Here is an 11,568-nt window from a genome sequence, read left to right as displayed (position 1 = left end):
AAATGGCTGTCCATGTTTCCTATCTCCCATCCAAATACTGCTTAATTGATTTAATGCAAACTTGTTTCAGGTTCCTATGTACACTTTCCTGGGAGTAAGTCCAGACAATGCTTCACAACCATTCCCTTCCAAAACACAGTGATGGATGAAGCCTTAACAAAGGGCCACTTGGAGGGAGGTCATAGGTTGATGGTAGAGCTTGCACTTTGCATGCAAAAGGTCCCAGGTTCAATCCTAGGCTCCTCAGTGTCAGTTATACCTGTATTTATCAAATAATTGGCAGGGACCCAGTAGTGGTTCCAGGACCACTTTGAGGGGGCATCAGTGCCACAGGCTGCCCAGTGCCTCTTCACTTGCCTACCATAGCTCCTAGCCATGCCACAGCCCGTTGGAGGCTATGTCTTTTGTGACTGGTGGGTCCCAATATTTTTCAGTTATCTCAAACAGACCTTAGGGGTAGAAAGTCTGAGAACTTTTGGAGTACACAATACCAAGCTGGAGAGTATAAGGTAGTTTCCCATGTAAAGGAAGTCTGAGAATCACAGGTCTTATCAGTAGAAATGCCCATAATCAATTTACAGCTGTCAGATGTTGTTGCTGGCATCCACCTATCTTGAGAGACAATGGAGTGCACCTCTGGGGGCAAAGTCAAAAGGCTAGTTTAGCAGCACCAAAGTGACCTCCATGGGCAGTGTGAAAAGAATTAAAAAAGCTTAAAAGATTACTTGAGACCCAAGTGAAACCAGAACCACAAGTCGAGTGGTGGAATGAATGAAGCAACAGGATATGGGATGATGACACTATGTATGAATTTAGTGTTCTCCATCTTTTTGAACTTGCACTCCCCCTCGCCTTCTTAACTTTGCCTTCCTGGACCTTTCCAGCTTGGTTTTCAACCATCTGTTTGGCAGGTGAGTCTGGGAAGGGTATTTGGTGTGTGTAAAGGAGAGGAAGAAAGAGAGATCACAGCAACATGTATCCTGCTGCTACATTTGAGAATGTGAAGGCTGAAGCGGAGGAAGATAAGCAGGAGAAGCACCGACCTCTTCTCCCCACAGCCCTGTCATCCTCCTTCTCCTGCCTGGCAACAGGACCCACCTGGACGCTCTAGGCCTTGACCTCAACAACAGGAAGTGACTGAAAAACTTCATCTGTTGGGTGCTGCTTCCAGGGTTTGAGGGAGATGTGCGAGCTGCTGCCTGTTTCTCTGGAACAGGGGATCACTCCCAGGTCCCTCACATTAAAAAGCAAACAAATGGCTGTGAGCCCCTTACAACTGCTGCCCAGGTTCTAATATGTGGGTCAAGAGCCGCCATATGAATGATTCACACCAGCTTCTTCCTACTCTGCAGAAGGGGAGAGCCTTGAATGGGTGGCAACAGCTGTATTTTTGGATGGCATGTGACATCAAATGTGATCACTTTTTCAGCTTTGCACAGCCTGGGATAGGAGAAGGAGAAGGAGCAAGGATCCAAGCGGGGTTTAAAAAACAAGACTAGTAGCAGTGGTGCCTGGGGCGTGTGTGCATTTGGCCAGGATACGGGATCCCAAGGACAAATCCATTAATCTGTGGCTACAACAATGAATTTTAAATTAGCATCAGGAATAGGATCCTTTCCAAAATGAAATCAAAAGGAATTTGGCTAATAGAGCAGACATGGTATTTGAATTAATTCTGTGGAAACTCATTTTGGCTGGAGGCTGATTAACACATTAAAAGACATGATATAGTCATGGCTGCATTGGTCATTGGAGATGGAAGAGGAATCCATTTCAAACTGGATTTCTGCATTATTCAGACTCATAAACCTACTTATGTTCAAGCTGCTTGTGCATTACCTTGTGGGTTACCTTTCTTTTTAATTAAAAAAGTCCAACTAATTACATGCAAAAATATGCACCCAAAACAATCAGATGCATAAGATAGAGATAATATGTATAAAAGAGTCACGCCCCATGCTGTATTGTACTTTTGCAATTGTATTTCAGTAATTTTATATCAATGCATAAGGAATTATACAGTTATATGCATAGTTTCATTTAGCTGTTTATGTGTTGGCCACTTTTGAAAAATTGGAGTATATATGCAGATAATATACGTATGACAAAGTATATAATATGCATGATTTGTCCATATTCATAGCAGAAGGAGAGGTAACCTCCCTTCTTATCAAGGAATGAGAGCCAGGATAGCTCAATTGGTTAGAGCATGGTGCTGATAATGCCAAGGTTGCAGGTTTGATCCCCGTATGGGACAACGGCCTATCCTGCATTGCAATTTTGCAGGGGGTTAGACTAGATGATCCTCAAGGTCCCTTCCAACACTACAATTCTATTATTCTATAAGGAGGGAACTGTGCAGATAAGCACATCAATATTTTTCAGAAAACCTTTCAAGTGTTGTTGGACTACAACTCCCATCATCCCTGATTAGGTCACGCTATATGGGACTGATGGGCATCAGAGGCCAGCAACATCTGGAGGACCACAAGTCACTCATCTTTGCTAGGAAAATGCTCCTCTTTCCTTTCTAAACACATGGAACCCTTGCAGCCCCTGAACCGAAATCAACCATATGTTCTGCAGATGATCATGCAGCGATCTCTTGCATTCATTTGAGTGCACAAGCCCATCAGATGAACACGGAGAGGGTCTGTGGCCATTGATCTAACTTTAGAAAAAGAACATAACAGGAACTTTGATACCAGGATATTCACAGGAAGCCATCACTAGAACAAAGCAGTAGCTGTTTCTTAGCACCCCGCTGCAGGGCAAGAGGCTGGTGTGACTGGGGAGCAATTATCCCTCACCTCAGAAAAACCTAGTCTGTGGATCTAGATTCCTCTTCACTCAACCTGTTGACATACTTCAGGATTCTCTCCCTCAATGGAACTCCCTCCAGGTGTTATATGGACCATCCGTTTGAGGACAGGGGAAAGTAGACAGTTTCCAATGATCTCCGTAAGATTTATTTTATTGTATTTAAAACACAATTTAAACCAAATTTGGTTTCAGTTTCATAATAACAAATTATTATTATTATTATTCCCAATTATTCACCCTTCACCCAAAGGTCCCAAGACAGACCGCAACAATTGAAAACACAACTTTAAACCAATCACAAGCATAAGGTGGGTCCTATACCATAAATCAAATTTATGAAAACAACAACAATAACAATTGGCAGAGCAACCAAGAAGATTTTTAAAATGCTTCCAGTACTTGAAAAGCCTGGGAGAATAAAAATATGGGAGAAAGGAGATATGCAATTCCTGTGTGGTTCATACAGTTAGATCCTCTGTGAATAACTCTTGTGAACTTGTTCTGCTTCTCCATTGGGAATCATATTTATTTTGAAAGTGGGTTGGAAATCATTTTTTTTTAATTACAAAAAAAAGATTCCCAGCAAGAATCTTATAAATAAAATTATTCTGATTACTTTTTAATTGTTGTCATTGTTATGCTATTTGACTAGCTTGTTTTATTACATTTTAAAATTGTGGATGCTTTTAATAGCTTTAATGAAATAGTTTTATTGTGTGTTTTATTTTTTATTTAAATTGTGCATTTGTATGCTTTTAAAAATTGACTTTATACCTGTAAACTGCTTAGAAGCCATTTTGGCATGTAGACAATAGATGATGATACATCTTGATTTTCTGTTTGGAAGACAGAGAAGAGTAAATAAACCCACTGAACAAAGGAATAATGTACTTCCATTGCTCCGCCCACTTTTGACTCTGGCCCTGCCCACCACTGCCATGTGGCCCCCAAAACATTTCTGAGAAGGGAATGTGACGCTTAGGCTGAAAAACTGTTCCCCACCTCGATATAAGGCAATATTATAAAACAACAGAGACACAATGTGTGTGCAGGAATATACATTTTTTTAAAAAACAGTGTATCTATCTTGACTGTATGTCTCAACAGCAATGGTTACCCCAGAGTTGAGAGGTCAAACTCATTAGCAGCCCATCCAGTATTTGAAATCATTTGCTCTTGGCTAAATAAACATTATTTCTTGTTCAGTAGACCAGGTTGGCTGGGATTGCAAGAATGCTGACGAATCCATCAAATCAGATTTTTACCGGATGGTGCTGAAATGACATAATACCCAACTATGTGATCCTGTCCATGTTGGTTTCTTTGAAAATGGCAACTCTGACCTTTAAAAATAAATAAATATATATATATTTTTAAAATAATTTCTTTAACCCCTCCCTCTCCCGCTTGGCTTTCTGATGATCACCAAGCAGATCAAAAGGTTTGGGTAACTTTTGTCCTGTTTCATGAACATTTTGGAGAGAATTTTAAAAGCGATGCTTCCCCAAACTTCAAGCCTATCAAATGTTTAGCAGCTGAGAAGGATATTTGCTTTTAGGAGTGAGGCCAAAATGTCAGTTAAAAATTTAATTATTTCTGAAACATATGGGAGCACTTAGAAGAGAAGAGGAAGAAGAAGAAGAAGAAGAAGAAGAAGAAGAAGAAGAAGAAGAAGAAGAAGAAGAAGAAATTTGCAATATTGATATTGAGAGGAAAGTGAACAATATACTTTCATATTTGCTGGTTAAAACCTTGTCCACTCTCTTCCTCTTGCAAAGCAAATGCTGGCCACTGATTTTGCAATGAATCCTGACTGGAGCTCCAAATCTTGTACTTATGGGATGCCCAGTGGCACCTGCATCCATTTCCATGATAGATGTGTGTCTATAGCTTATGAGTGTAACCAGCAAGGAGAAAAATATTTGTAAGGGGAAATGGTTGGAGTCTGATATAAACTATGTCCTCTGTACCGATGAGCCTGGGGAAAGCACATGGTTTGTGGTGCCCAGTCATGATTTCTCTACAAAATACTTTGAAGATAAAGACTTGGAGTCTATAGCTGGGCACCACAATTGTAGCAGGTCAGTCCAAGGTGTCCAGAGCCCTGTTTATGGTTGGATGATCTTGAAGTTGGTACAGGTCATGGATGTGGAAAAGATGTTTGGTCAGGTCTATACAATTACTTGTATGCTTGTTCCTTGCCCGTTGTGGCTTATGAAATCTAGCATCTGGGCCAACAAGGTTTTTGGCCATACATAGGTTTTTTGGATCCATTTTATTCACGTTTAGGTCTGGATTTGGCACTGAGAGTGTCTTGTCCACCCTTGGAAGAGAGATGGAGAAAAATGGCCCTGTTGATTTTCCTTAATTTGTCAGCAGCTTTCAGTACCATCAAAGATAATTTGCTTCTGGCGTAACTGTCCAAATTGGAAATAGCTAGGACTGCTTTGCAATGGTTCTGGCCCCAACTGAACTACCAAATCCAGAAAGTGGTATGGGAGGTGGTATTGTTTGACTCCTATGGAGCTATCAGTATGGGGTTCTGGAGGATTCGTTCTTATCCACTATGTTATTCAACATCTGCATGAAACTGCTGAGTGGGTTTATTTAGAGTTTCAAAGTGATTTGTTATCTCCTTTTCATTGGCACCTGAGCTGTGGCAATGGACTGGATGAGGGCTAACAAACTGAAGCTCAATCTAGACAAGACATGCTGTGTGTGGTTGGTTCCTTGGCTAGATAAATGATAGACTATACCAGTTATAGATGGGAGCACACTTCCCCGAAGGATCAGGCTCATAGCTTTGGGAATACAGCTGGATCTACTACTGTCACTGGAAGCCCAAGTGGCCTCTGTGGCATTGAGTGCCTTCTACCAACTTCAGCTGGTAGTGAAGTTATGTCCCTTTATGGATGAGCGTAACATGGCAGGACCCAGCAAGCAGGAAGCCCCTCCCAGGAAATCCACCTTTCCATTTTCATAGGGTGAAAACATTTTACTAGAAATCACAGAGGGATTGATTCAACCTGCACCTCTCTGGTACACTCTTTATTTATGTCCTGACCCTTCTGCAATGACTCTCCAGCCCCAGCAGGTCCCCCTCATCATAACATTACTGGTTATGGGCTAGCTCTGTGGGAAACCACAATTGACTCTTGACGGCCCACAGTATGTTCTAGTGTTGTAACATCTGTCCGAAACCTTCTCATCACAGGAGAATATTTCAGGAATCTACTCCTCTCTCAGAATTCTTCTGCAGATGGATTTTGGAGACTGTTGATGGGATCACTGTGAATAGTCTCCACCATAAGCTATGCTGGTGACACCTGTGGGTCAGTGAGTGGTGGGGTTGAACAACATAAGCCGCCCCACAAGCACTACAGCTGTCCATCAAGTGACAAGTGCCATAGAGAAGTGTAGCATTTGGTCAGATTTTTGGTGCCTGTGTGCTGAAGTAGGAAGCTGAGGAGATCTGCTTGTCCTTATCTTGTTCCTCATATTTTGACAGTAATAGTTCTTAGGCTCATTAATCCAGATAGATTTGTGCTTCAGCAGTTCATTTTTATTGTGGTGGGAGGACAGCATTTGGTTTGATTATTTTTGCTGGTGTTTGCAAAGGATGATGGATATGGTCATGTTTATTTGCTACTTTGCTTAAGAAAGGAATTAGTCATCAGGTTCGAGCTGAACTTCCCTTCCCTTCCTCGATACATCAAAGCTGAGGTCTGAAGCCTTGTAACCTTTTCTTGTGAAAGGTTCTCTCGTGTATTTCTGTTTCTTGTTTTGTTTTGTGGTCACTAACCACAGGAGAAATTTGTCTTTAAAAAAAATGCTGGAAATAATTTACTGCCCTTGGAAATATTAAACCACAAAAAAGACATTAAAGTAATGTCAAGGGTCTGCCTAAAACCCTCAAAAAGCCAGGAATGGAGAGTTAAAGCTAAAATTCAGGGCTGACACTCCATCCAAAATTCACCTTGGAATAGTTGGTTGGACTTCTCAGGCTTGAAGATGAAAGGTATTGTGGGATACATGTCCTGAGCTTCTTCTCAGGACGAGTCACATGGATATTGGCCCCAAAGCTAATTTCTTGTCTCCCCCCACCCCCAGAGAAAAATGCAAAGGGTTGATTCACAGACACCTTCTTTTCATGCCATAACAATCACTTATAAGGGAAGCAAAATCTTTCCCAGCTAAATGTCCCATTAATATCCCCCACTTCTGAGTGTCAACCCCAATCTGCTGCACCATGCAGTGGGCACTTCAGACATTACAGCCAGATTGGTGTAAACTCACCATGTTTGATTGCAGTCCTTTGCTGGCTAGTATGACATGTAGAGGTTAGAATGTTGAACTAGGACCACCAGAGACCATGGTTCAAATCCCTGCCTAGCCATGAAACTCACTGGGTGACTGTGGCGATCACACAGGGTCCCTGGACGTTTGACGGTCTATTGATCTCTGTGCCACCACTGTGAATGCTTCCCTGCTGCCACCAACCCATTTCTCTCGGGTACACACGGAGTCCAGACAGTTGTTAACATTAAACCAAATAAACAAGTTTATTTTATAAGCCTTAACAAGTTTATGGTTTCAGATAATTTTTCTTGTCAGTTTCTTAATCTTAGTTTCTTTACCAGCCTATACCTTTATAATAACTTCTAAATGATTATCCCAACTATCTGACTCCTATTAACAGATTCTCTCACTCTCTCACATCAAACTATCCCAACCCACAGACTTATCCTCACTCTCCCTTCTCCAACTCCCAACTGACTTCCCAACAACTCCAGCTCTAACTCTAACTCCATCCCCTTGGGTTCCCACTGGCCAATCACTTCACACACATTTAACCCTTTCCTTATGACCCACCTAGGAGGGCAAACGCCACAGTGACCTTGGGCCAGTCACAGTCTCTCAGCCTAACCTACCTCACAGGGTTGTTGTGAGGTAAAATGGGGAGGAAGAGAACAACGTATGCCACACTGAGCTCCTTGGAGGAAAGCTGGGATATACGTGCAATGAATAAAATAAACAGCGTCTCCATACCTTTGAAATGAATGGGACTTGTACATTGAAAGTGCACTCCAGACTTACTGATTCCAATGGAATTTCAGCACACCTCACTCTCTGTGTGCCTTGAAGTCAATATGTCTAAGGCCATGAGTGTAGCCAAGGGGGGGGGAGGGGGCAGCTGCTCCCCCCTAAATCAATCAAAATCAATACAAATCTGAGGTTTTGCCCCCCTAACAGCAGCCTTCCTTCCTAAAAAAAGTCTGTCCCCCCAGCAAAAATTGTGGCTACGCCCATGTCTAAGGCTACGTTTTGATTTTGATCCTCTACAAAGCCAATCTTCACACTCCCCTTCCCTGGATAACATTGGTCCATTGGGGCAGCATGCTCCAATATGGGCCATAATAAAGGCACACTCTGGCATCCCTTTTTCCAGGTTGGAAGCTGATCTGCGTTACAGATGCACTTGCTGTCAGACGTCTGGGTTTTAACTGCTGCATCTTATAGATAACAGCCTTTGGAGATTACATCACTTTTTTTAACCCCCTCCTCTCTTTGCTTTTAATTCTCCCCCTTTCTCCACCCTCCCCTTTTGTAAAGCTTTCAAGATGGCACAATCTTAAATACCTCGCATGGAAATGATAAACGGCTTGGTGTGCCTCCACTTTGAATGGGCTTCCCCTGCAGAGTATCATATTTAAATAAATTGCCATTGAGGAGACCAGGCAGCCCAATCATGTGCCTTCGAAAGGAGCCTTTTGATCATGTTCTTCTACAAGGCAATCAAGAGCCACATGAGGATTCAAGGATGTAATGGACATTATTCCATGCTAAATAGGTAATGGCGAAGGAAAGGATAGAGTATTAATTGTGAACTTGGAGTACTTGACAGAAACATGAAAGCCCATCTCTGCCTCTTCGGGTTTTTAATTTTATTTTAGAAAACTTGCTTGTGTATAACAGCAAAATGTTCCCTGATGTAATAGAAGATGATCAGCATTCACAGCCAAAGAGGGTTAATGGAGTATTAGAAATAAATATAAATCACCACTCCCCTTCGTTCTAAAGGACTTGCTTTCCCCCCTTCATCCTCAGAGGATCAGGGATCACCCAATGGGATCACCCATTAGGAATTGCTAACTGATGGATTAATTGGGAAAACTTATGGATGCTGTTGAACTTCAGCTAATAATTTAGGGGATTAAGCAGAGGCAACAGATGTGGAGGCGAAAGCTGGCAGAGAATGAGCTGCTCGGCTTGCGGAGATGCTGTGTCCTCATTTCAGTTTCAAATGAGAAAACAAATGCAGTGAGAAAGTGATAACTGATGCTGTTTGGAAATATTGCACATGACAAAGATGTGCTATCTGACAAGGGTGCTCTCTCTCTCACCCTCTCTCTGTGTGTATAATATTATTTCCCTAGTGCCCTCAGTGTCTCCTCCCTAAATTAAGCTTTAGATTGGTTTCTTTTATCTTATTGTATTATATAAAAAACATTTTAATAAAATCTTAAGGAAAAGAAAGAGAGAAACATTCTCTTGTAGCCAATGGATTATGTTGTGGTGTGTGCTTGTGGTGTGCAGAGGGTGTTGTGTTTTCCAGTTTGTAAATGTGCACAATAAGGTTGGTGACCTCTGGCATGAATATTATTCATTCACATACATACATACATACATACATACATACATACATACATGTTTAAGAGATATTCAACCATCATGAAGCTACTTGCTTCTGAGTCTGGACTAGAGCTCAGCTAGAAAACTGAGATCCTTGTATTTCAAAGATCAGTCCTGCAATGCCTAAATTAGCTGTATTAAAGGGGGGGGGGGAAGAGTCCGGGTTTTAATTATCTCATTTGACTGAAAACCATATGACTTATTCAGCATCCTGCTTTTGTCAACGTGGCCCACATTCCTTGAAGCTAGAAAGCTGCACAGAGAACGAGGGAGTAGATCACACAGAGGGGTCACTAATGACTTAAAAGTGATGGAAGGTATCCAACTGAACACATTACATATACTTTCCCCTCCGAACGTATTCCTGCATATATATATCTACAGAGGTTAAAATCTGAGACAGGAACAAAAGTCTTCCACCACACTAGACTGCCCGTATCCGGATTCAAAAGGAAAGGCCAAAGTTAGCCAAGCCAAGTATATAAATTCAGGGTTCTTTTCAATGGGAGGTCAAAGTCCCTTTTGAAGTGCATAATTCAAACTGAAAGGCCTGGTAAAACATGCTCTCTTTTGCACGAAACAGTCTTTCCATTTCAGTTTTCAAAACAATACAAAAGAAAGAAAGCCGTCCCTCTGATGAGTTTCCAGTGTAAGATTCCCACATTCAGACCCATACGGATGAGTAGGATGAGAGTAACCATGACCTAAATGCTAGTCATTTGTGGTGCTGTGGCACACAACATGAAACATAGGAAGTGTTGTGGACAGAAAACAACCACCAGACTTCCCTGATGGATGTGGGACGCCAGCCATATCACTTTTGCAGCCCTGAATGGTCCCTTGCTATTCCCTCTTAGCAGCGTGGACCTCTGTCGTGGGAAGAATCCTCAGAAGTGTTGCAATAAATGGAAGCACTGGTACTGTGCTGATCCCAGGGGGGAGGTTGGCATAGTCAAAGTCCGGTCCTGGGTCACTAGCCTGGAATCAGTCCACAAGGAGCGGGGCGAGGTCCGAAGCAGGAAGCCGGGCGGGGAAAGGAGCACTGGAGAGTCAGGTCTGGGTCCGGGCAGGAACAGGTACTCAACAACGACGTTGCTCCCACAACCTGGGACCGGGCCGACTGGCCTTTATTCTTTGTTCTGAGGCCAGGGGCAGTCCCGGCCCCTAGGATACCCACCTCTCTTGGCCTTAAGGCGAGCACTCCTCCTGGGAGAAACCAGTTCCCTTCGCCTCTCTGCCCTGAGCCTCTGCAGTTCCGGAGAGGCTAAAGGGTTACTGGGCCCAGGGGGAGACTCACCTGCAGGCACTGAGTCCTCAACTACCTCTGGAGCCAGAGTGGGATCACCTGGTGCCTGCTCCTGAGGATCCGGCACAGGTGCAGGCGCTTCAGAATCAAGGCCCTGCCCCAGTTCAGCCGGCCCTGGAGGCGGGGACTCCTGTGCAGGCTGGGATTCTCCTGGTTCATCCTCTGAATCGGAATCCCAGGCCATCACAGGTACAGGATTCCTTGGAAGGGCTGTAGCTCAGAAGGTAGAGCATTTGCTTTGCATGCAGAAGGTTCCAGGTTCAATCCCAGGCATATCCAGGGCTGGGAAAGATTCATGTCCAAAATTATGGAGAGCCACTGCAAGTCATTGCAGACACTGCTGAGCTGCCTGTGTTCTAATATTCTATGAGCCCTAAAAGTCAAGATTGATGGGACGCGGGTGGCGCTATGGGTTAAACCACAGAACCTAGGACTTGCTGATCAGAAGGTCGGCGGTTCAAATCCCTGCGATGGGGTGAGCTCCCGTTGTTTGGTCCCTGCTCCTGCCGATCCAGCAGTTCAAAAGCACGAAGTGCAAGTAGATAAATAGGTACCACTCTGGCAGGAAGGTAAACGGCATTTCTGTGCGCTGCTCTGGTTCACCAGAAGCGGCTTAGTCATGCTGGCCACATGACCCGGAAGCTGTATGCCGGCTCCCTCGGCCAATAAAGTGAGATGAGCGCCGCAACCCTACAGTGGCGTAGCGTGGGTTGTTAGCACCCGGGGCAAGGCAAGTAATTTGCGCC

The sequence above is a fragment of the Podarcis erhardii genome, assembly GCF_964252035.2.
Source record: "Podarcis erhardii genome assembly, chromosome: 12".
NCBI lineage: Eukaryota > Metazoa > Chordata > Lepidosauria > Squamata > Lacertidae > Podarcis > Podarcis erhardii.
The sequence above is the reverse complement of the archived record's forward strand: the minus strand, read 5'-3'. Positions refer to the sequence as shown.